The sequence below is a fragment of the Camelus bactrianus genome, chromosome 1 (assembly GCF_048773025.1).
Source record: "Camelus bactrianus isolate YW-2024 breed Bactrian camel chromosome 1, ASM4877302v1, whole genome shotgun sequence".
NCBI lineage: Eukaryota > Metazoa > Chordata > Mammalia > Artiodactyla > Camelidae > Camelus > Camelus bactrianus.
Window position 1 is genome coordinate 9,472,527 of NC_133539.1, and position 21,834 is coordinate 9,494,360.

The 21,834-nt window shown below is 42.5% G+C and overlaps 1 long non-coding RNA gene across 2 annotated transcripts in view; it reads right to left on the minus strand.

The window, feature by feature from the left end:
- Nucleotides 1-483: 483 nt before the first annotated feature.
- LOC123617327 (uncharacterized) overlaps nt 484-21,834 on the minus strand; it is a 48,612-nt gene continuing 27,261 nt past the window's right edge. For both annotated transcript variants that reach the window (XR_006725427.2, XR_012504902.1), the window contains exons 2-3: nt 7,307-7,449; nt 484-4,116 (exon numbers count right to left, since the gene is read on the minus strand). This is a non-coding gene — a long non-coding RNA (uncharacterized LOC123617327). The remainder of the gene's footprint in view (nt 4,117-7,306; nt 7,450-21,834) is intronic.

Here is a 21,834-nt window from a genome sequence, read left to right on the forward strand (position 1 = left end):
TTACTTCCACATGCCAACCATGGAAGGAGTTCCCCTCTCTAGCAGATTGTCCGTGTTCCTTGCTTCAGAGCTCAAGCAGCCTCTCTTCCCCTGTCTTCTATCGGTTACAAGAGAATCTCCCAGGACAAGATTCTCTCCAGATTCAAGGCAAGAGGAATCAGACCCCGTCTCTTGGTGGCAGAGGGGCAAGGTCATGTTGCAGGAGAGTAGGCAGGAAGTGACATGTGTTGCATCTGTCTTTGGTGCAAGGCTGTCTGGAAAGGAGATTTGGATACATAGGCCTGGAGTTACCAGATCTTCTAATTTTTCAGGAGCAGCCTGCAAAAATCTTACTTTTTTAAAATCTAAAGTCTCTCATTTTTTTAATGTTGGCAACTAATTCTGAACACTTCAAAGCCATAGTCCAATGTCACTTCATCCATAAAGTTTCCCCTCATCTCCTTATGAGAGTGCTTGACCCTTCTTTAAGTGGTAGCATTTTCATTTACACTGATAAAAAAAACAAGTTTCTGACCTTTAGTATGGGCTGGGGGGAAGGGTGAGAAATAGAATGTCACTTAGAGAGGGGCGATGATGAAGTCAAGAGGAAGACAAAGTTGGTGATTCTAGCAAGGAAACCAAAGAAGGACGAGGGTTCTAGAGGAGAGAATAACAAAGCAGGTGGAGGTCACCCTTGACTAGAAAAGAGGCTATGTCTTCTTACCCAAAAGGAAGGAAGGGAGGAGAAAAGGGGGTGAAGGAAGGCTCATCCCCTGGGAAACAGCACTTTGCTGCGTGCAGATGGTGTCCCGGGCATTGTCCAGGCCGTCTTTCAGGACTGGGGGCATCCGTGAGCCCAGTCGTGAGCCTTCGTGGTGCTTATCTTCTCGTGGGCTGCCCTGTCTTCTCAGGGGGGCCGGGTGTGTGCTGAGGATGAGATGGGAGCTGGTGAGGGCACTGAGGGCCCAGAGGAGCCCAAGGGTAGGAGCCGCCACTGTGGGCAGAGGGCCGGGAGCTCTCTGGAGCGGATTACCAGCCCTGCAGAGATTCCCGAGCTCAACCTCACAAGCAAGGACCCGTGAACAGGGACCTTCCAAGGTCCGGGAGCCGGGACACCGGAACACTTACCGTGATCCTGTTAATTAGAGCAGAGGAAGGCCAGTGGGGTGAGGGATGAGAAACCTTTAAGTGGTGTGGCGTCAGGGGTCAGCCAGTGGAGCCCAGGATGGGGACAGATGCTCCGGGGCACAGCTCCTCGCAGGAGACCAGAGGAAACGGCTACGACTGAGCCCCGAGACCACGCCCACCTGCTGGTTCGGCCAAGAGCCAGCATCGTGCCCGCGGCCCTGGCTGCCCGAGTGGCGGTCTGCCTGGCCATGGGATAATGTCGGCCTGTACCTCTGAGAAGAAAGTTAGCCCCTGGTAGTCAAATTACACTTTAAGATACAGAATTAATGATGCTAACCAACTCTTCAATTAAAAGGAGAAACAAAATATTCATGTGACTTTAATATTTGTTCCAATTATTAAGGACCTGAAGGAAAATTAACAGCTGCAACTTAACTGAGCAGAATGTAGGCTTTGACACATTCTGCAGCCGTATAACAAGCAAGGGCTTTGTTGAAACTCCCATTTTTCTAAGAGCTGAGCAGTTAGAACCAGGCTGTCACAGAGGAAGCAAAGATTCACAGGGAAGACCATTACAGAGCATCACTAAGTGAATAAAAAAGGATTCACCATATACTAAAACTCAAAAGCACGAAAACTTTTTTTTTTTTTTCCTGAGCCTACAGGTACTGGATAATCAAATCAGTTCTTTCTTGGGCACCTTATGTAAGAGTATTCAGAAAGTTGCTTAGTTTCGGTGAAATGAGGCGTACCTTCCCAAGTTTCATTTCCAAACTTAAATTTGAACCTGGAATAAAATTCAATTCCTTACTCACCAAGCTATGCATCTGCTGGAAGCAACTTTGCAACCAATTTTCTATTGTACAGCAGAATCAACGCCAGTTCATCCTGATGTTTCTAATCAACATGTCTTATTTTCTTCTCTGTTCCCATAACTTACAATTATTTGTGGTGCTCTCCAAACAAACCCTTCTGTTCTTCTTCTTAGAGCCTCCTTCTGGCTTGCAATTTATATATGTGGAAGTCATTTGAGGCTGGAGATCACTGATCTATTACTAAACAATTCTTTGGGTCCTCAAGAACCCCGAACCATTTAAAAATACCGAGTTCTGTCTCTTGGGCTCTCCTGGTTCACAGACAGTGTTTAAAAGAAAAGTTTAAGTTCTTAATTAGAAGGCCAAACACAGAGCCATATAATTTCTTAATTTGGATTTTGAGAAAACAAATCATTGTCTTGGTGCCACCACTGTTCTCTGCTAAAATAATTTCCACAAATGCTGGAGGACCAAAATATTTGATTCTTGCTCAGAAATCTCATCCAATAATTTGGCATTGGCACTCTCCCCCCGGGCCTTCAGCACGAGGCTCCTTCTTACACGGCCCTGCAGTCCCCCATTCTTCATCCCTTTGGGGTTGTTTAAAATATACGGGCATATTTTCAGCTTGAAAATATTGAAAACATTTCCAATAAGTTTTTATAATTATTGAGGTTTGAGTTTTGGAGAGCCAACTTCTCAAGTGGGCATCAGACCATGGAACTTCTTGAGAAAGCAGGCAGTCTTCACGCACCTAAAATACTGGGGGGCAGAGTTGGTCTGACACTACAAGTTATGTCCACGGCAAACTCAATCCAGAACCTTCCTACTTGTCTTAATCTCTCCCTTAATCTGAACCATGCAAATTCGTGGGGTAGCAGCCGCCAAACTAAGGAGCCAGGCAATCGCCAGTGCTTAACTTAATCAGTTACGTGGCTGAATCAAAAGACAGCACAAAGACCCAGGAAAACTCTCACAGCACGTGAATTCAGTACAAACGAGGGACCGGGTTGGAACTCTTTTCCTCTGGCTAAGGTGGCCCCAGGTGATGCGAAGTGGTAATGTATTTTCCCAGGACATTTTTTCTCAGTGCTGAGTGGAGAAATGTAATTTTGTGGTCTCTCGAGCCATTCAACACCACTGCTTTTTGGCAAACAGAAAAATGCTTTCCTGCAGCACTCATGTCTCCATCCCCCTGGACTGAGTTTGCACAACAAAGAGAAAAAGCCCCACAAACTCGTGAGATGCTGCACGGTCCGTAGGTTTCCATTCCGTCTTCAGCTTTCCTCCATTGCATCTCCAAAAATGTCAGAGTGTTGTGAAATCCTCCAAACAAAACTGATTTTAATTCTCTGGCGTCAAAAACAAATACACATACAGCAATTGGCGGCAGGGGTCGGGGTGCAGGGGGCTATTGAGGGAAAGGTTGTGAAATAAATAACTGTTTTCCAGCCTAGGTGGTCGTGACACCCCCAAAACTTAGGGATGATGTCTAGGAACTGCCACTTAAAGATTCACCCACTTGGGAGATGTCAGAATTAGTGAATGGACTCACAACTGGAGGGAGGGGCGTAAGGAGACAAGGAAAGCTGCCTGCTGGGAGCCGTATTAGAAATGACTTTTCAGTAAGATGGCAGCAGATGGGGATGGGGGGTGGGGTTTTAATAAGAGAACATTCTGCAAAGAATAGGGATCGGGGACTGAAAGTTGAGTCTTAAGGGATGCTTACACCCCTTTTCTTCATTCAGGCCACCCAGAGAACTTGGAGAAGCATCAAGCTTTGTCAGTCATCCCAAAATGTAGACACATTAAGCCATCTCTTCCCCATATCCTTTCTCCTTTATTTTCTTCTGTGTTCAAAGACAGATTGAAGTAATTTATAAAGAGAAGTTTTAAAAAGAAGTGGTTTAATGCATAGAATATAACTTCAGAGAGATCTAATGTGAAACAAAGCCACTTATCAAAGGAGACAAAGACAACACAATTAGCTTTACTTGAGCAACACTTCCTCTGTTTCAACCTCAAAAGGGCTTCTCGGAGTCTGAGTGGTTAGAGCTGAGGGCAGGGCAGGTGCCCACCAGGATACACCCATAAGGCACAGCAGCCATAGTCCATTTTGATTGGTTGAAATCAGTCATGAAATATTTGTATTATTGCTGTTGATGGCTTCCCCGTCTCTTTGAGGACGGCAAGGCTTAAAACAAGACAACAAAATGAAGGACATGAGTTTCAGGAGGTCGATTTGGAAGCTCCATTCCACTACTAACAGTGGGAACTTAAGCTTCAGTTTCCTTTCTTCCCCTTCCCTCTCACCCACAGTGATACAAAACATCTCAGGTAATGTGAACAATATTAACCTCTCGAACTGGGTGCAACAGCATCTCTTGTCCACTAGTCACTTTGCAAGCAGGTGAAAAGGAAACCAACCAAGAAACATCAACCCAGTGGGGGACATGTCTCCAGGGGCCTTTCCCTTTAAGATAAACTAACTTAAATCAGCATTTAGATCCCTTGGTTGGTCTACATCTTGGCATTCAAGTTGGCAAGGCATTGCTACTCTTATAAAATATACAATGTCACTAATAAGGAGATAATGTAGCTTCCTCTTATGTCTGTTGAGGTATCAGTTCTTAACTAGGCATCCGGTTCCCCTTTATATCATTGTCCCTTCAAGTGTGATAAAGATTGCTCATCAATTATGTACTCTCCCTCCCGGGGGTGGTGGTGGGGTGACTCCTGTGCCTCCGAGCCCAGAGGAAAATGCACTACCTGAGATGAGCCGAGATCTCTGTGTCATCAGGTTAGTTTCTCCCATGGTCTCCAAGAGAACTTTGAAAGTTCAGTTTCACAGCCACTTCGTATTTTATGGTGATGTCCCCATGTGATGTTCATATGTTTGTATTTGTGTACAAAGCCCTTTATTTTTCTAGATATAAAAACTTACAAATGAAGGGTAGCTGTCTTTACATTTTGAAAGACTTTCCTATTAAAGGAGCACTGGATTTAATCTCTCCTGCTCCAGAAAAAAAAAAGAAATGGAACCAAAGAGCAGAGTCCACAGGAAGGTAATTCTTTTTAAAAATAAGGAAGAATTTTCCTTAATAGTTTGAGCGACTGAAAAATGGAACTACTTGCTTTAGGATAGTGGAACCAGTTACTGGCACTGGAAGAAGACATCCCTAACACCGTATTTCAAGAGAATGGAGGCCATTCACGCAGGAAGTAAAAGTGCACCAAGTGTCTAACATGGTCCCTTCCAACGCAAAAGCCAGTGGGAACTCCCAGCTGTGAGGCGTTCGTTTCCCCCATCGGGAGTCAGCCCACTCTCTGGAACACAACAGACTCAGTATCACATCCTCCTTCGTTTGTTCAATCCTTCCTTTACTCCCTTTAGTTTTATAGTTTATTATTTTCTTTGTAGAAATAATTGGCTTTTTGTTTGGTTTGGTTTCTGCTTTCTGAGATTTAAAAATTATGGTAAAATAAAGGAATAACTTAAACTTCTATATTCCTATAATTTAGAATGAATAAAGGTGAACTTTTTTGGTCATATCTATTTCTTGTCTATTTTTTTGGAAGAAAAAAAGAAGAAAGGAAGGAAGGAAGGAGGGAGGGAAGGAGGGGGGGAAAGGGAAGGGGTGAGTCAAGGATAAATATTAGCTAACATCCCTTAAACCACCAACTCTCAAACCATTCCTCCCCACACTCCCCCAGAGACTGAAATGACCATGTATCGTGTATCATTCTATTTCTCTAAAAAATTTTTTTCTAGGTAGATATGCATCTGTTAAAACACAGATACACACACATACACTTTGTAAGGTTTTGTTTTTTAAATATTCAAGTACATTATGTGTATATATCCCATCAATCTGCATCTTGCTTTTTACACTTTACCTTATGTTTTTAATGACTATTAATGCCGATATGTATCAGATTTATTTATTGTTTCAAATTGTTGTGTGCTATTCCATCACAGGAGAACACCACAGTTTGTTTATCCCTATACTGAGGGATGTTTCGGTCATTTCCTTTTTTCCTGCTGTTACAAACAGTGGTGTAACAGACACCTTTGTGCATAAGATGCTTTTGAAACTACGCGGATTATCCATTGTGTATCCTGAAGCATAAATTCTAGGACACAGGGAAAACACATTGTCCTAAATGCACCAAACTCTCTCCAAGTTGCCTTCATCAATTCACATTTCCAGCAAAAATTTACCGGTTCCCCTACAACCTTGTCAACAGTTGAGAGAACTGACCACTTAATTTTATGTAAACAATGGATAGGAAATGGCCTCTCTTTGTTCTTTTTATTTGCTTTCTCTGAGTTTGAGCATCTTTTTGTTTGTTTGCTTTCTTACTTGTTGACCATTCACATTTCCTTCTTGGACAATTAATTCTTTTTTTTTTTTTAATTTTTACTTTCCTTATTGTGTGTTTTGAATAATAATTCCTAGTATAAAACGAATCTCCCAGTCTGTTTTTAAATCTTTTGCCAACAGAAATTTGTAGATTTTTCTGTACAGTTTTAAATTTTGAAGTATTTGAATATGTCTACCTTTTTCTTTATTGTTTGGGCTTTATAAATTCTTCTTTTAGGTTTTCTCTACTCTAAGATCATGTAGACATTGTCCTTTATTTTCTTTAATAATTTTTCACATTTAGGTCTGTAACCCGTGTAGTGTATATGTAAAGAGTACGGTTTGAGGTAGGGATCTAATTGCACGTATATTGGTCTTCCCTCATCCCCTTTCCCTTCCCAACCTCATGAGATGTTTCTGAGATAGATTCTGTCACTCCAGAGCTGGCCTGACCTTGTCTTAGCATAATGGTCTCTGAAACACATTTTCTTGTGGCCTAAAGGGTGACAAAGTGATACAGTTCCAGCTGGCTCACAGTGTGGTACTCTTGAGCGTACCAAAATGGACTGAAGCATGGAATTATAGAGAGTAGTCCTGACATGTCACTCAAGTAGTGTGCACAGACTTACTTGCTTGGCTGGCACAGACCCTCCCCTACATGTACCCAGTATAGATATTACGGGGTGAAATGTGTCCCCACCACCACCAAATTCATATGTTGAAGACTTAATCCTTAGTAACTCAGAATATGACTAGAAATGGAGCTTTTAAAAAGGTAATTGAGTTAAGTTTTTCATTAAATTTTAATAAAATTTAAAAGTAAAGGTTAAGGTAAAACTAACTTTCAGGTAATTTTAGGGTGAGCCCTAATCTAACCCGACTGGTGTTCTCACAAGAAGAGGAAATTTGGACACAAAGAGACCATGGCAGGTGTGTGCACAGAGAAAAGACCACATGCGAACACAGCAAAAAGGTGGCTGCTTGCAAGCCAAGATCAGGAGAAACCAAACCTGCCAACACCTTGCTCTTGGACGTCCAGACTCCAGAATTGTGACAAAATACATTTCTGCTGTTTGAGCCACCCAGTCTGTGGTTCTTTGTTTTTGGCAGTCCTGGAAAACCAATACAGTAGGATAATCCCCGGCAAATATGGGTGAAGATCCCTGTAATTAGATACAGATAGATTTAAACTTCTCAGCATGGAGTTTGCATTTAGCAAAGTGAAAAGTATGTGCACAATTCATACCATAAGCTCACCCAAACAAAGAAGCAGGGCCAAAGAAACTCTATGAAGGTCCATATGGAGCCATTAATTTACTAGTCAATAAATCAGTCCTTCTTCAAGCTAGCCCACAGGATCTGACTCATCACAATAGGTTGGATTAATTTTTATTGCTGCTGAAACAAATTTAACACAAACTTAGTGGCTTAGAACAAATCTATTATCTAACAGTTCTGGGGGTCAGAAATCCTAAAATCAAAATAAGCCTTCATTCCTTCTGGAGACTGCAGAAGATAACACATGTCCTGACCTTTTTCAGCTTCTAGAGGCCACCTAGATTCCTTGGCTTGTAGCCCCTTCCTCCATCTTCAATACCTCAGTCCAACTTTTGCTCTGTCCTCACATCTCCTCTTCTGACTTTGACCCTCCTGCCTCTCTCTTATAAGGACTACTGTAATTACACCAGACCCACTTGGCTAATCCAGGATAATCTCTTCCTCTCAAAATCCTTAACTTGGTCACATCTGTAGAGTCTCTTTTGCCATGTGAGGTACCATATTCACAGGTTCCAGCGATTAGGATGTGAACATCTTTGGGGGCCATTATTCTGTCTACCACAGTTGTAAAACAGTTCAGTAAAATAATTTTAAAAGAAAATAATTCTATTATGTTCAAAAGTAGAGGATTTTACAGAAACAGACTCTCAGACATAGTAAACAATCTTATGGTTATCGGGGGGAAGAAGGTAGGAAGGGACAAATTTGGGAGTTCAAGATTTGCAAATATGAACTGCTACTATATATAAAAATGGATACAAAACAAAGTTCTTCTGTATAGCACTATATTCAATATCTTGTAATAACCTTTAATGAATAAAGAATATGAAAATGAATATACGTACATATATGTATGACTGGGACATTGTGCTGCACACCAGAAACTGACACATTGTAACTGACTATACTTCAATTAAAAAAAAATAAAAAAGAATTACAAAAGTAGGGGATTTTAAAAGAATGGGAGTATAGAAAGACTTCCTGCTTCTTAACACAAGCAACAGAGGAGTTTTTAAACTAACTTTTTAAACTATTAGTACCAGACGTCTTTCAAAATCATTTTTAAGTCCTTGTTACACTAAAAAGGTGTTGTTTGGGTTGATTTTTTTGTTTGCTTGGAGCCCTCTGTTGAGCTTTTTCCCACATCCAGTTGGATTCCATCTGTCAACACAGGCCTGTTTCTACTTAGAAGATCCTCTTCCATGTGCAGCCTCGAGGCAGAAGTGTCCCAGACTACTGAAAAGCCCGCCCTGCCACCCGTTTCTCCAGGCGGCTTGTGCAACACTGAGCCAGGTGCCAAGTCCAGAGGGCAAAGCTGTGGGGCTGGAGAGATACAAAGGCTGCTCTGGTGCAACATGGTTCCACTCCTTCAGGCCTCCTGTTATTACTGCCCCTCTCGGGCAGCGACCGGCAGCACCTTCCTGCCACCAAAGCCCTCCAGTGTCACATGGGGGACTTGAGTGTCATCCACTGACAGCGATGGACTGCAGCCTGCCTTGGGTAGGGGGAAGGCCCTCGGGCAGAGTGAGGGAAGCACACGTGCATCTGCCAGAGTGTCAGGGGCAGGCAGCGCTCCACCACGTGCAGCGGACAGAGATGGGGGAGGGCTGATTGCTCCGGAAGGCTGGGGCATTCCCAGGGGACACATGTTAGAACAGTTCACTCCCCAGGCCATTGACAGCGTGTGTTTTTCAGCAGCTTGTTTTCCAGAATGGCAGCTGCCCTGATCATTCGTGTGTCCCTGTCCTGGATGTGGACTCCGTGCGGGGGAGGTTACCTCATGTGCGCATCTGTGCACGTCTGTCCATCCGTCCATATCTGGGCACTTGCTCTTGTATATGCTAGTGTGTCCCTATGGGTAGGTCCTGCTTTTTACTAAGAAGCAAGAGCTGCCAGAGGTGGAGTCTTCTCACTGCCCGTCCAGCCTCTCCATCTCGCTGGGATGCTTCCGGAGGTGCAGCCATTTGCCAGGCACACCGGCCTTCCCAGGAAGCTGCCCCTGCCACCCTTGGGAAGGAGGAAATGCCAGATGGCCTGAACCCCTTTCCTGTTCCCCTTTTGCCCCTCTGCAGGGGAGATGTCCTGATGTCCCAGGCCTGTGGGAGAAGGCCCTCGCGTCATTCCAAACTCCCCGAGCCCCGAGATGTCTCCCTCCCAGGGCCTCCGCTCACTCTGCAGCCAGGCAGGGTCACCCGGAGGAGCTGTACTTTGGCCTCTGTCCCATGTGGGACTTTGGGTGAATTGTTTTTCTTAGTAGGTAACAGCTACTCCGAAGAAGCAGCTAAGGTACCAGCTCATTACATTCTAGAGTCTCTTTTTCCTTTTTTAAATTAATAAGCCCCGCCCACGTGGTGTGTTTGTTACAATCAATGAAACTAAATGGACACATCATCCTCCAACATCCATAGTTTACATAAGGTTCACTCTTGGTGCTGTACGTTCTATGGGTTTGGACAAATACATAATGACATGTATCCACCATAACATATCAGTGCCCATTGTATACAGAATATTTTCACTGCCCTAAAAGTATTTTGTGCTCTGCTTGTTCGTTTCTCCCTCCCCACTAGCCCCAGCATCTCCTGATCTTTTTACTGTCTCCACAGTTTTTCCTCTTCCACCAAATCGTATAGTTGGAATAGCATGGTACTAGCCTTTTCAGATTGGCTTCTTTCACTTAGTATGATGCATTTAAGATTCCTTCCTGTCTTTCCATGGCTTGATAGCTCATTGATTTTTATTACTGAATAATATTCCATTGTCTGGATGTACCAGTTTGTTTATCTGTTCGCCTACTGAAGGATATCTTGGTTGCTTCCAAGTTTGGGCCATTATGAATAAAGCTACTGTAAACATCCATGTGCGGGGGTTTTGTGTAGATATGGCTTCAGCTCCTTTGGGTAAATGCTATGGAACTCAACTGCCGGACTATATGATAAGAGTATGTTTAGTTTTGTAAACAACTGCCAAAGTGTCCAGACTCTTTTTAAATTTAGCATTTCTGCCTAACTTTATTTTTTACAAAGCTATTTATTAATATGTAGTAGGCGCTTGAAAACCTCATGGGAGGGCACTCTTAATTCTTCCAGAATTCCCCTACTCAAGAATGTGGAAAATTTGTGCAGGCTCCTGGCGTCTTCCCGAATCACATTTCCACTGGGAGCTATGTTTCCTGCACGTCTACGTACACCACAACCTAAGCGCCTCCTTGACTTTTTGCAAAATTTATCGTTTTTACTTGCTGATCATTTTTTACACACAAGAAAATTACTTTCTGTACTATAATTTCAAAAGGCTTACTTTGTAGCATATGTCAAGAAGAGGAGATCAACACACTGCCCTGGGACGAGGATGATGGTGGCGGGCTAGGCACATTCATGAAGCCAAATGATTCGTTCCCAATATAAGCCTCCCTGCGGAGTCCGTTCATATTGGTGCCTCAGCAAAATGACAAGCTGCAACTTACTATGGGCTTTCTGAATCACACAGGGAAACTGAAAACTCCCAATAGGCCCACAAATTCCACATTTTTTAAAAGGTCTTATGAAACAGACTTATGTTAGTAACCCGGTCTAATCTGAGGAGTGTTACATTAGTCTGCCCTCAGAGTACACAGTAGCATAATGACAGTATAACACGAAGAATGCTGAGAACAAGATAAAAATCATTGATCCATTTATTTTAAGAAATGAATTAAGTCCCAGTTCTGTTGGCTTCTCCACTGAGAGAAGAGGAAGCGGAAATAGGAAGCAGTTACCTACCGGTGTCCTTGGCAGTTATTATAATAGCTCTCCTAAGACGACTTACGATGCTGGAGAGGACATCAATTAAAATAATTTTTGTAAAGCACGATTGAACTGGCATCAGAACAAGGGATCCCTAGGAGGCCAGAAGCCTTGAGAAAGCACAAATCCAGGAAGGAGAACCAAAGTGGAGGTCACAGGCCAGTTCTTGCTGGCCTAACTCAGGTTATAAGGGGTCATGCAGGAGCCAGGGACAGGCAGGGTGAGAAGATGACAGGGACACCCTCACGTAAGCCAAGACCATCGAAGCCAACCCTCTGAAAACTGAACCAGGGTGAAAGGTCCTGTCCCTCAGGGGGGCTGGGGAGGGGACGGTCTGCCTCCACCTTGGCTCTGGGTGGAGCTGGAAGGAATTGTCCCCTGAGAATTTCTGCTAGCAAGCCAAAATTCACACTAGGTGGGAAGTTCCAAAGCCAGCAATGTACTTAAAGTGACACCAGCTTGGGAGTACTCCCAGGCACCCAACAGAAACAAACGCAACTCCTTATTTGAACCTAGGTCTCAAAGAATTATCACAGATAAAGTTCTAAGGAATATGAGCTCAGCCTCAAAACTCACCAAACTCGTGAAGAAATTAGCTGCCATTAATGAAAATCAAAAGAAATCATAAACTGTCGCATCAGATCTGCAAAGATCACAGACACTAAAAATATTAACAGAATATGAGTTTACATAAAAATACTTACAGCAATAAATGAGGTAATTGAATATTTCATGAAGATATAAGAGACTATCAAAATACACCAGACAGATTTGATAAGGAGCCAAAAAGTACTATTTTTGAAATGAAAAATAGATGTAAATGCAGCACAGAGAAACAGAGGTAAAAAGTATGAAAATTGTTAAGAGACATGGGGTTAAAGTGAGAAGATCTAATACATTACCAGATCAGAGTTTCATGAGCAGATAACAGAAACAGTGGCTAAGAGGCAATGTTTCAAAAGACAATAACCACAAACTTTGTAGAACCAATGAAAGATATCAAGCCTCAGATCCTGAAAACCTGAACACCAAATTAGATAAATAAAAAGAAATCCTCACTTGATACATTGGTAGTGAAACTGAGCAACAGGATTCAGCAAATTATGTCCCATGGACCAAATCCTGTCTGCTATCTAAATAAAGTTTTATTGGAACACAGCCCCTCCATTTGTTTACATATTGTTAATGGCTGCTTTCCTGCTACAATGGCGGAGTTGAGTAGTTGCAATAGAAACTGTATGGACAGCAAAGCTGGAACTATTTATTATATGACCCTTTCCTACAAAAGTTTGCCTTCCTCTGTTGTAGAACATTAAAAGAAAGAGAAGTTATCAACTTACTGTTCAAATTTCTGGAGAATTAGCACAACTAGGATTTTATCTCAGATTTCTTGACCAATGATTCTCAAAGCTGGTCCTAGAGCAAAGACCAGCAACATCACCATCACCTGGGAACTTGTTAAAAATGCAACTTATTGAGCACCACAAGTTGCCTGAAAGATTCCCATGCATGCTAAGTTTGAGAACTACTGCTCTTGACCAATTTACTAGGCCAGAGGTTCCCAAATCTGGATGTACTTTAGAATCACCTGGGAACTTGTGAAAATTATCGCTGCCCGGCTTCAGCCCCAAAGATTTCTACCTAGAAGGTCTAGAATGGAGCCTGGGCATTGGCATTTTTTTAAAGCTCCTCAGATGAGTCCAATCTTTATTCAGGTAAGAACCATGCATTACAGATTGCTGCATTCCTTGTTTTATCACTGGTGAAGTAGACACGGGAAAAATCTGAGGAAGTCCCAAAGCTTTGTCCTTGTAGTCTACGGTATTCTTCACTATGCAGACTGAGCAAGAAAAGGGCACTTGGGGTGGGGAGGACCGTTTTGCTGTCTTTCTTCAACCACCCAGATAAGCCAAAGTTAAGTTGTACCCTCCCTTCCTTCCACCCCCCTCATCTCTCTCCTGGAAGTGGAACTATTGAAAAGTGAAATAACTGAATGTCAAGCCATTTGAATGGACGGAGATGGAAGCTTCATGTCCACATTCAATCCAATTACAACAGTCAATTCTGTTGTAAATAATTTTAGGATAATGAAGGTAATGCTCAACTATTTGTACCAGGGAAGAAAGAACTGAGAAGAAGGAACTGAGATTTGATGAGTTAAGAAACCTCAGACCAAAGAGTCTTTTGCAGTGTAGGTATGTGGGATGGTGGGGAGACAGAGCATTTGTGCTAAAGTTCTCACAGATGTGGGGGCTGGAATGACATCTTCCTCTCTATTCACCCCCAACGACCTTGACCTCTGCTGAAGGATACAATTTCTGGTCGTGATGTCTACTGAAGACCTGCCCCACCTGCACCTACCCTCTTTATAGTGTCCCAGCAAGGGTAGCCCTTCCGGCAGGCAAGGCCACAATCTAAGAACTAGGTGATGTCAAATCACCACTATCTTTTTAGCTTTAGGTGAAAGGAGCTTTTTGGATCAACTGCTTCTTTGACAGAGGACAGTGAAATTCAGACAGGAATAAAAGGATTGACATTCCCAAGCCTGGCAAACTTCCACTTGCAGAAAAAGGAATGCGGAGAGTTTAGCAAAAATTTCACCTAGAATTTCAAAATAGCATAATGTTGAACGGAAAACAAGTGGTTTTTATAATAGGAAAGCCCACAAAATGGCCACAGCAATTTGCATCTTCATGGTTTATAGGCAAGAAGTCTTCAAGTTGAGTTGAGGGAGAAGTAAAATCAACAGCTAGGGTTCTTTTAACCACTCACCAAGACACTTATGCACTTAAAAGACTAATGCTAGAAACCACATTCTCATCTACTCTGTTTCCACCTATTCCCTTGGAGTTATATCTGGTGGACATTATTGTAATGCCACTATGAGTATTTGTTTAAAGCTCACCACACATTTATGGGGACCAGATTTGCTTCCCCATGGAAACCTTGGATGAGGCAATTAAGAAAAATGGTTTTCGTGAGTAAGGCTCGGGCAGCAGGGGGAATGAAAGGACTGGGAGAAAACCAGAAGCAGAAGGTAAGCAGACCCCCAGGGCCAGGGGAAGCCATGGCACAGTCTCCACTTGGGGTTTCCACCCCAGGAGTCAAACTCAAGTCCAGGAGGCCAGCGAAACTGAGTCTAGAGAGCTGATATGAAATTGAGTCTTTTGGTCTAAGGCAGAGTTCAGGAAAGCTGCAGGAGGTTACATGGGTCATGCAAGGTGACCACTCATGGGGTCAGGGTTGAGAAATGGCCAGTATGGGGAACAAGGTGAAAAGAGAGAGCTTGGTTGTGAGTAAGAAGCCTCCTTGCACAAGGCCTTGTCAGGCAGAAGTGGGGACTGATCCCCAAGGATCATTGCTGCCAGGGGAGGCCAGTTGCCGGGTGACCTGTCCCTGGGAGACTAGGTACTTCTCCTGACAACTCCACCAGGAGTCCGTTTTCTCTGGGGTCCATGGTCAAAGACCTGGAGTTCTCTTAGACTGTTTCTCAAGCACTGGTACATCCTCAAGGTATTTGATAAATACCTGATGGAGAAGAAGACAGGTGCAGACTGGGGGTGGGTCAGACCAAGCAATGGACACCATGGAGATGTGGCCACTTTGGACTGGGAACTCACTTTCAGAAGTTCATTCCCTGGGAATGGAACACTGTCAGGATTCAATGTTCTCACTCTGGCTTGGCATTAGAATGATTAAGGGAAGTTTAAAAAAAAAAAAAACATTGCAGTGCCCTGGTCCCATGCCCAGAGATTCTGACTTAATTGGTCTGGGGAGGGTCTGTGGCACTGGTATTTTTGAAACATTCTCTGGGTGATTCCAAGGCTCAGTCAAGACTGGGTTAGAGGAACATGGGACAGGAAATAGATGACCATCTCTGCCCTTGTTACCCATTCTCTCCTTTCTCCTTCTATGGAAACGCCATCCTGTGAATGTCTGGTGTCTGACCATCTCTGAGTTTTTACTCATACCATCTCTTGAACAAATAATAATCATTGGGTTTATTTATCATTTTTCCACTAAATTATAAAATGGAAACTTTAAAAGAAGTCTTTTACTTATTAACAATGACTAATCACTATGTAAAAAATACTGGTCTCCAAGGGAGAGGCTCAAAGTGACAGGAGATGACAGGAGTGGGGAGGAGAAATGTTCAGAGCCCACTGGTGGATGCCTGCCCTCTCACCTGTTCAGGAGGAGCTGCACCAGTCCCACCCTCACCCACAATGTCACCCCATCTGTCTCCCTGGGGACTGAGCTGTTTGGTAATAAGCCACAGGAAATGGGCACCATCTGAAATGTTTTGGATCCAGAGCAGAACTGGAGTGACAATGCGAGGAATACACACCACTGTGCTGGGCTTGACCTCCTCAATAAGATACTCTTTGGAAGACCTCCAGACTGCAGACCAGCTGGCCTTCCCCAGGCAACAACCCTCCCTTGATAAATTTCCTTTTTCCATGACCACCAAGCCCAGGTGGGAAATGGCCATGAGTTCCCTCCTCCACCAGACATTTCATAACCTTGGCCAAAATATGGCTGCCCATCCACCACAACCTCTCCAGCTACCAAACACATGTCTGTTTTCTGGGGATCTTGGGGTCACTTGAGTTTCCTCTGTTGATCAGGGATACCCAAGTTGATTCCAAAGTCATAACAGGGTAAACTAAGTCAGACAAAGAAAGACAAATACTGTGTAATATCACTTATACGTGGAACCTAAAAAGGCAGAACTCACAGAAACAGAAGTAGGACGGTTGTTACCAGGGCCTGGGTGCTGAGGGAAATGGGGAGATGTGAATCAAAGGATACAAACTTCCAGTTAGAAGATGACGAAGTTCTGGGAATCTAATGTGTAGTACGGAGATTACAGTTAATAATATTGGATTAGATACTTGAAAATTGCTAAGTGAGCAGATCTTAAATGTTCTTACCACAAAAAAGTTACATTAATTATGTGTCACGATGGAGTTGATAGCTAACTATGGTGGTAATCATTTTGTAACATATAAGCGTATCAAATCAATGTTGTACACCTTACACAGTTTTATATATCAATTGTATCTCAATAAACCTAGAAAAACATTTTTTAAATATAGCTATGTATTTAAAATATCAGGAAATGTTCTTGAGAATTCTATTCTGTGTTCAATGTCAGTGAATCTACTTGTTGTAGTTCTATCTCAGTTGACCCTTTATGTTCTGTGTGCATCTTCTGGGTTTTGAGGCAAATGGATATGCATATCCACATTTTTTAATTAGTAGAATTAAGATATATTTAGTAGAATTAAGATATGTTAGGGTTAAAGAAATGGAATTAATTTTTTGTGCTTTGTATGATTTATTTAAATTCTCCCATTCTCAACAGTTGGTGAGATAAGTTATCAGAATTCCTGTTTTGATAGAAAATCTAGGGTCAGGGAAATTAAATAACTCACAGAGCTAGTCAAAGGAAGAGATGCAGTTCAACTAGAGTTAATTTGGTTATTTATACATTAAATGAATTTCCCCTGCTTTGTTCAAAAGTAAGCCAAAATAAATATTTAATTGATTTTTTTCTTTTCTACTGAAGGCTGTATTCAGTTGGTTAATTAGACTATTCTTCCTTTTTTTCTTTACAAAAAAAAGTTTCTTGGAACACAGGCTCTTGAACCTTCCTCTTTACCTCTGTCGTTGGTGGAATAATGGCCCCCCAAAGATGTCCACATCCTAATCCTGAGAACCTGTAAAAAATGTTGTCTGCATGGTAAATGAGACTTTGCAGATGTGATAACTTTAAGGATCTTGAGATGGGAAGATCCTCCCAAATAATTTTGGTGGGCCCAATATAATCTCAAGGGTCCCTAAAAGAGGTTGGCAGAAGGATCAGAATGAGAGGATAGAAGCAGGGTGTGAGGGATGCACTTTGAAGATGGAGGAAGGGGCCATGAGCTAAGGAATGTAGATGGTCTATAGCAGCTGGAAAAGGCAAGGAAACAGATTCTCCCCTGGAGCCTCCAGAAGGAAGGCAGCCCTGCCAACACCTTGATTTCAGATTTCTGAGCTCCAGAACTGTAAGGAAATACGTTTGTGTTGTTTTACGCCACTAAGTTTGTCGTAACTTGTTATAGCAGCAATTGGAAACTAGTACACTGCCCTCTCCTCACTGCCTACAGTTCGTGCACTCTATGATCTTTTGTTCTATGAGCTAGCCAGCTCCACATTTCACCCCAGGAAAATGTTACTTTTAGGTGTGTGATCAGCTCATTTTTCCCCTTTATTTTTCCACAGTGTCCTAGATCCTAAAAACAATGGTCTTGTTGTTTGGGGCTGGGACCGTGTACAGGGGACTTGGATGTTTTCTTGGAATTCCTGGCTTTGGGTTGAAGTTGGTGGATCAGGCCAAGTTGTGGGGGGTCCCAACACTGGCGGATACTTAGGGGAGATCTCTCTCCTCTTCTTCCCCTGCTCCAAGACACCACCCACACTGGCTGGCTGAATTGTATTTGAGTGTCTGTGCAAAATTCTGGAATGCATAACCGTTCCAGCCACAGAGGTGGTCAGACTTCCCAGATCCTCTCATCCCTGCCCCCATTCCATACTTTCTTTTGGTTCCTTCAGTCCTTCCTCCATTCAATCAAATGACACTAATTAGCCACCTCCCAGTGCCAGATGCTGTGGTAGGTACGGGGATGAATCACTGAACAGACACAGCCTCTGTCTCTGTGTGGCAGGGTGATGGACAGGAAGAGTGAGGTCAGCGTGTGCTAGCAGAGATGTGTGGTCACTGAGGACGGCGATCCACTCTGCTGGGAGCTGGCCAGCTGGTCTCAGGCACAGCCTCAGGGAGGATGGAACCTTGAGCCAGATCTTGAGGAGGATCAATAGGGGTCAAGAAGCAGGCAGGGAAGGAGGGCAGTGCTGGACGCAGAAAGTGCAGCAGCTCTAGAGGCTGGTCATCATGGACTGGCTTAGCCCAGCTCAGCTGTGCGCACAGTTTGGTGTGGCCACAAAGAAGAGTAAAAGGGAAGTGGAAAAGAAAAAAGCAGAGAGGGGGGCCCTGCCCCCTGGAGACTAATAAGGATGTCAAGGGCAGCATTTGTAACACTGAAGCCTGTTTTCCTGCACATTTGAATTGCACAACCATGACGCACTGGTTGGATGGTGGAGGACTCTGGGAGCATCTCATCATTAGATGATGTATATTTGTTGGCTGATTGAACTAATTTAAGTGTTGTGTGTGAGATTGTTTTAGGGCTGCTGTACAGTTAAAGAAGATGCGGCAGCATAATGGTTAGACCGTGGGCTTTGGCATCGCATAAAGATGGGCTATGCCTTTCTAGCTGGGTGACTTGGGGCCAGCTAAATAACCCCCGGAGCCTGAATTTTCCCCAGTGAGATTCAAAGGTCAGAGAGAAGATTAAATTAAATAATGCATGTAAAGTGCTCAGCCCACTACCTAGAACACAGTCAATGCTCATAAAGTCATGGTTGCTTATTGCCATGTCCCTTTATGCCAATTTAACAACGTGTCACTCTCTTTTCCTACCAGAGGAAGATAAGAGAAAGCTGTCAACGGCTTCAAGAAGGGATTTTAATAAGAAGCTGTGAGGAGAATGAAAAAAGAGCCAAGGGGTATAAATCTCTATGTTATAAGAAGATTCAGGTTGAAAGCGGATGAGATTAACTGAACTGTTAGGAGATTCTTAACCAATTAGGGCAAAATGTCAAGATTCTAGAATGGCAGAGCTTTCTCTAGCTCCCGTCGGGGAAACCAAGAGCACAGGGACAGGAATTTGGAGGAGAGACGGAGTTAAGACATTTTCCGAAAGAATCCAAACTAAGGAAAGTGAGGAGAGAAGAGGAGGAAAGATTCTTTGTCAGCCCTTTGGCGTGACCATCATGTTGGGTCATGCGTGGAATCTGGAATCTTAAGTTCTTTGAGGGCAGCGCCTGGTCTTGGGTGTCTGTACCCACAGCGCGTCTGCCACGTGGTGGAGAACCAATAAATGTCGAGTGGGTGCAGGACACATTACTAGGTATTTCTTCTTAACCAGCTTCTCTTCCAATTCAGCACAGGTAAACTTGTCCCCAGTTTGAAACCCATCATTCAAATTCCTCAAATCACTCAGAAACTTTTGTTTTCGCTCATGTTCCTGCCATCACCTGGTGAGTAATGCCAAGATCACACGTGGCCCATACTTGGAAGAGTTTTATAAACTGAATTCAGCATTGTCACTTGTGTCCCTTAGAACAGAGACTGATGATGAAAGGGTGCCTATAGTATTTCTTTAACGAAAGATGGATGATTCATATACCTCATTATTTTTGCAAGTCTTAGCTTTATACTTCGTGAAACCGCAAAAGTCTGGTTTTAGAGACGTGATTTTACTGCCTGTCATGGACAAAAATGTGACTGCCCAAATATGAGAGAACCGAACGGAGGACATGAGCGTCTGTTTGTACTTACTGGGTCTGGACGCTCGTTATCCGATCCTTTGTACCAACCATAACAAAGTTTTTCTTGAAATTGTGCTAGTCAGTTTCTTTTTTTCCTGATTTAACAGAATTTTTCTTGCAAGCTAGACATTGACTTTTTAATATTTTTAACAAATAGGTTAAAAACTCACTGAAATACTTCCTCTGAAGGATTTTTTAAATCAGTTAAAAACATTGTCCATTTTTTCATATACAGATACGAGTTTTTACAGCTAACACCTCATTTTCAACACCAGTAATGCGTAGCATGATTTACTCTTGAGAATCAGATCGGTCACGTCCTTACTCAAAGTTAAAATGTGAACTTTACCTTCACAGATTATGTTGATCTATTACTTTAAAAATATCTGCCAGCTAGCAAACCACTGACAGCCATACATCTCAGAAACTATGAATTTGCAAGCCTAGTCTTACGGTAAAAGTACTGAATGTCCCATCTGTAAGTTGGAAACCCTTTGAAGTGTTTTACAAAAGAGAAGCAGTAAACCTCTGTGTGATACAAACCATGTTCACAACTGCTTTTCCTTCCACTACAAGATATTCTAAAGAGTCTTACATATTTTAAAGTTTTTTTGTGTTTAGTACTATGCTGTGTTTTGAAAATTATCCCCATTAATGTCATCCACTAAAACTCTGTACCCCCCGGCAATGACCTTCCTAATGATAGGTTGCCTATAAAGGGAGCAGTAAATGAAAATCACCCTTGGATCTATCTCTGTAAAGTTACCCTGGGCTTCCTTTTATATTCTGGTCAGATTGGTTGCCACATCAAGGGTTATTCTAATATAATTTTCTTATAAAACATTGTTCTTATTACAGAAGTCATTTGGCATTAAAAATATCTTCTCCAGTCTATCTTTCTTTTAGAGGTTCACAAAGAAAGTAGTCCTGGATATATTCCATTACTGAATAGAATTAGCAAATTCCATAGGCTGAGAACGTCAGAAACATCTGTACTTCAATCCAGCTGTGTAGTAAACCACCCACACTGCCTAATTTCTCCTAGTACTTGTTTCTTCAAACCTTCAGTGATGTTTTCAAGGCATCTTCCAGCAGTATTTGCTGACCAAGGAATGCATTTTAGTTTAGTCACCAATTTGTGTTCTATGCATTATTCTCGAGCTGTTGTCACCATAATAAATGTTTCCTTCATAGTAGCCTTTCCCCCATTTACTATTAAATAAGAAACTTACTATTAAATACAAAACTTAAACAAGCTCTTAAGGGGCTTCTAAACATTTATCATCAAATTTATTATGATTTTTGTAACGCACTGGATTGAGTAGTAAATGGCTCTGAACATTTTTAAAAGTAGAAATGTACCTTCATATTCTGGATAGTAAGTTTTTAAATGTTTGCAAATCGTGTTGGCTTCATATCAGCTTTAGTGATAACCCAAGCTGCAATATGCATTTACTTGAGTTGCACTGTTACTGGTAGACGATATAAATTCATATTTCAAGAAGCTTTTGTTGTTGTTGTTCATGTCAGTTTTTTGTGTGTGTATATGTGATTTGTTGCCAGAACTGATAAGATTATCATTGTTTTGCCTCATGATGCGGCCAAGAAAGAGCTTGCATCAGAAGAAGGGTTGGCCCTGACATCTTTCTAATCGTTCGTCACTGTTTTCATTACTAGTATTGCCTGTAACCTTCTCTACAGGTTCATTTAAAGCCCACTTGCCAGCTTTGGGGGTGTTCGCTTTGTTGAAACAAGATAGTAGAAACCATAAACCCACTTAGCTAAGCTCACATAATTTGCAATTTGTCGTATCACCCTGAACTCAAGAGGATGAATGCATCCCCCAGTGGAGAACATTACATGAGGGAGAAACAAACTTTCATTGTATCAAACCACCAATATTTGGGGTGCCTGTTACAGCAGCCAGTGTTAGCTGAATGAATACACTTCCTTTGTGTGAGACATTTTGACAGATGTTGTAAGGGCCACAAAAAATAAACATCCCTGACTCCAAGACTGTAACTAAGACATGCATGCAAGTAACTG